This window comes from Nematolebias whitei, chromosome 4 (genome assembly GCF_014905685.2).
Source record: "Nematolebias whitei isolate Nwh7 chromosome 4, NemWhi1, whole genome shotgun sequence".
Taxonomy (NCBI): Eukaryota; Metazoa; Chordata; class Actinopteri; order Cyprinodontiformes; family Rivulidae; genus Nematolebias; species Nematolebias whitei.
In genome coordinates, this window is record NC_056501.1 from 44,737,394 (window position 1) to 44,742,439 (window position 5,046).

Sequence of the window (5,046 nt, forward strand, 5' to 3'; positions counted from 1 at the left end):
CCAACTTCAGAAGTTGGATGATCCTGCAATTAACTCGATGATACTGTATCTGACTGACCCAGACAAATACACTCCATCGAAAGGTAAACTGGATTCCAATCCACACCTAAAAGTCCTCTTTCAGCTGTGCAAACAGTTAAAACTACTCAAGGACAACCTAACTTTAGCTCATGGAGCGACGTCCTCACCCGTGTTCGCGGTCTCCCATGACCGAAGGGGGGTGACGCCAGTTAGGGTAATGCTACCAGACGCGATAACATGAGCAAATCTGACATCCAGAGTGAGTGGCGCACCGAAACGTCGTTTTCTAGTTGCTTAATCACTGCTTTTGTCAATGTTGAAACGTTGTTTAACTGGTTGCTTAGTCACTGTTTTTGTCGATGTTGAGACATTGTTTAATTGGTTTTTGGTATTGTTTCTGAACACCCCAAGCAAGAATGAATTTTGTTGTGTAGTTAAGTTAGAGACTAAGAGGCCTTTAACCATGCCAACATGCAGTTCATTCATTAAATTGCAATCTTTGCGGAGTCAATGTATATTATTGCTACCTCAAGTACCATAATCTACATTGATCTCACAACGCGTAAGCCGAACCTACTCGAACAATTCTATTCGGGGGGGATAGCTAATTCTTTTTGATGTCTCGCCATAGACTCCAAAAACATTTATGGAGAAACCAAACACCCAATCTCAAGTCGTTTGTCTAAAAGACAACAGACAATTGAACCAAACTATATTTTGCCATGTAAAGCTAACTTAAACCAAGTTAGGAATGGAAAAATAGTTTGGAACAATTTTCTATAGGTATAAATCCCTATAGTTACCCTTTTCAACATGTTCCACCCCTTAACTGGTAGCTGTAGCTGTTCCCAATCATAATAGCTTACACACCAGGTGCATATAGTTTAAGGCCTTATGTAAAATCCCCTTCATAAGCCCACCTTAAACCACATAATTGCATGACACATTTGAACCAGAACGGCACAGACTGGACGTCGCCCAGAGACGACCGTCGCTGGAGGAGACCTGCAATCCTGACGTTGGTCTCCAATCTTCATCCAGTGGCCGCATCTTCAGTTCAATCCAAGGGAACCCCTCTGTATGCTGATCAATCAACACTTCCAATCGTTGTGGATTTACCGTTGTGGATTATATGACTTTTCCAATGGATTACAGACTCTGTTTCCAAGGGGTTAAAGCATTGCTACAATGGAATTACCAACAACGTTATGGAATTATCATCAACACAATGGAATTACCAAGAACATTGTAGAATTACCTTGACTTTTGTTTTCCTTGCTGGATTACTTTTGACTTTTGTTTTCCTTGCTGGATTACTCTTGACTCTTGTTTCCTTGCTGGATTACATCAAGCTCAAGGACATTTGAAGGCTAAGTTCATGTTGGAATTCATCCCCATGGACAGGCGATGATTTCCAAAGGGGGGACTGTAGTGAACTAGGCCGAAGGTCAAAACCTTGACCTTAGGACCTTATGGGACAGAACTTGTCATTTCATTGATTTGCATCCAGAAATACAGGTTGACCCATCCAGAGACTTTCTTTCTTGAATCAATCAAGTAAAAGAAGACTATTCTCTATTATCATTACTATTTTACAAATCTTTGATAATCAAATTGTGTTAGTTCAAACAATGTTTGAATGTTGAAGTGAACTACTCATTTTTATTAATTGTGAAACAGTAATAATGATTCTTAATCCTCATTCAAAGTGAAATCAAGTTGGAATACGTTACAGAGTAATGATTCAATTTCTTGATTTTCTGTCTTCAATGAGCGAAGTTGTAAGTGTGTCGAAGTTCAAGTTTTGGTCAACTGAAAGTTTACTGAAAAGAAATGTCATGTTTAACTTTTACAGCAAGATACTGGAGAATTGGCTCCACGAAGTCTGGTTTCTTCATAATATCTTTTTGTCTGTTCTTAAACAATCTTAATCTTTTCCTTGACTTTTCATAACACCTTATATCACAAAACACACCTCTGATTTGGTCCATCGACCAATCAGAAACTCTCAAATGAACCGGAAGTGAGCTTTCTTTAAATGTTGGCACTTCCTAGTTCAACCTAGAGAGCAGTAGCAGTAAGCAGTTGAGTTGTCAGCTGATGATGGAGAGTTCTGCAAGAAGTTTCCAGTGGTTGCAGGAAGCTCTGCAGTTCTGAAACTCAGCAGTTCCAGAGTTCATGAAGGCTGGAATTCAGGATGCTGATAAGAGAAAAGATTTGGGAATTATGGAACTTCTGTTTTGAATGATCTCACGACTCTGGAGGATTAGCTGTTCTTACGGAGACGCTGGAAAGTGGCTCGAAGTGGAACTTTACCCGGAACTGAGATATCTTCAGAAAGGTAAAAGTCGGTCTTCACCAAAAGTGTACCATTGGGGCAAGCTGATTTCCAAAGGAGCGTGCATGTTCTGGTTAAAACAGACAGATTCCCTCACATATCTATCTCAAGATAAACTTCACCTTTCCATCTTTAAAATTCTCCTATCTGCTAAAAATCATTACAGATATTTTTAGAAATGTCTGAAGCAAAGTTTTTCAATCACCGCTGTGTGGTTGACGTCTGCTGTATCTGCCGGAAGTGAGAAAACAACCGCCGTGTTGTTTACTTCCTGTAAGACTGATTAATAAGCTGTCGTTATTTTCAACTCTTGCCAATTAATGTAAATGTGTGATGTGTTAAACTTGATTATGTTAATAAATGACCCACTGTCTTGGTGAGTCAAAGATAATTAACGTTTCCGTCCACATTTTTCTAAATTCAGGTGCACGTTATTATACAGTCCAGAAAAATGAAAGAATCCGTTTTAACAGTATGAATATATCTCATGTATATGTTCAACTACAACGTGTTGATTCACACAGACAACAAGGTGACTGCTGCGTACATAAATCGACAGGGGGGTGTGTGCTCAGCCCAGATGTTACACATTGCGCGAAAGCTACTGTGTTGGGCTCACCAAAATCTGCTCTCCATCAGAGCAGTTTACATAGCTGGTGTTCTGAACAAATGGGCAGATGTGATGTCCAGGGGCGGCCCACGTTGCGCGGACTGGACTCTCCATCCAGACCTAATGACTCAGACGTGGTAGAAATTTGGCAAAGCAGCTGTGGACCTGTTTGCGACACAAGAGAACGCTCAGTGTCAACTATGGTTTTCCCTGAGCCCGCGAGACGAACCAGCGCTGGGGCTGGATGCGTTTACCCACAGCCCATGGCCCAAAATTCTTCTGTACGCGTTTCCTCCACCTCCTCTGATTTTACGGTTCTTGAACCGAGTTCAGGAGGAGGGATTGACAGCTCTCCTGGTGGCCCCCGAGCGCGTGAATGCACCATGGTTCCCAGTCCTGCAACATCTACTGTCGGGGCACCCGTGGAAACTGCCGTGGAGGGAGGACGCTCTCCTCCAGGCAGGAGGAGCGATCAGGAGTTACCCAGAAATAGGCCAGCACCTGTGGGTCTGGCCGCTGAGCGGCTCCGCTTAGAGAGGATGGGTCTCCCACAGGATGTAGTGCGCACAATCCATGATTCAAGTGTTACATCTACCACAGCGATGTACACATCAAAGTGGACAGTTTTTCAGCGCTGGTGTACAGAGAAAGGTGTAGAGGCCACCTCATGTCCATTAGGCCGCGTGCTGTCTTTTCTACAACAGCTGATGGACAGGAAGTTGGCTTTCAGCACGATTAAAACATACGCTGCAGCCATCTCTTCCTGCCACGAAGGGTTCGGAGACAGAACAGCTTTTAATCATCCGCTGATGAAGCGTTTTCTAAAAGGTGTACAGAGACGCAGGCCTGTTTCACGCCCACTTGTTCCACAGTGGGATTTAACGCTGGTCCTGCGAGCCCTGATCAAAGCTCCATTTGAGCCTATGGATCAGGTTCCACTTAAATTCTTGTCTCTTAAAACAGCCCTGCTGCTGGCTTTAACATCCGCTAAGAGAGTGAGTGATTTATCTGCCCTCTTTGTCGCTCCGTCATGTCTCAGAATTCAGGCTGATGGTAGTTCAGCTGATTTAGGACCAAACCCAGCTTTTATGCCTAAAATCATCACGAGCTCTTTTAAATCAAGAGCAATATCGTTGGAGGGGTTTTTCCCTCCCTCCCACAGATCAGAAGAAGAAGCATCTTTCCATCTTCTCTGTCCGGTGCGGGCATTGACGTGTTACATAGCGCGCACAGCTGTAGACGAACAGATGCTCAGATATATTCATCATTTAACGCGGGTTCCTCATTTTTCTGGACTGAATAAAACGTGCATTGAATTTAAGGAAATGCAAACGTGAGACGTCATTTAGATTTGACCCATCAAAATGAATGCGGTCATTTATTTACAGAATCAAATTTAACATCAAACATGTACATTAATTTGGCAAATTATGAAAATAACAACAAAGCAATCAATCAGGAAAAATCATACGGCCATGATTTTTCCGTTGCTGCACCAAAGACATTTATGAAAACTGTACAACTATGATCTTTTACCCACATGAATGTGGGTGAGCATTTTACACAGACATTTCTAAAATATCTGGAAGAATTTCTACTTGAGAGAAAAGTTTAGAGATGGAAAGAAGTTTAGAGGGAGTTAAGATGGTATGGGAGGGGAAGAAATGTGTTCACCAGAACGTCACTCTCCATCAGAAACCCAGCTCGCCTCGGTACGCTTGGTAGGAAACTTGACCCATTACCTTTCTGATGATAATCAGCAGATATGGTGTTCCGTTAACGCTACCTGTCCAGCGTCTCCTTAGTATGGCTGTAGCTCGTCAGAAGTAGTGGCGAGGCTCTGTTCGACACATATTCACCTCAGAGGAAAATGTTATACTCCCATGGAACTCGGAAGAGCTCTGTTGTCAGGATCATCCCGTCTCTCACAGAACTGGTTGGACTGTGTATCCAGCAGAACTCCAACAGCACTCCATCAGAACTTCAACAGAACCAAGACTGACTTCAACAGAACAAAACCCGAGTAGACCAGGAAGTACTGACATTTTAAAGAGCTGTTTCCCGGTTCACTTTTGGG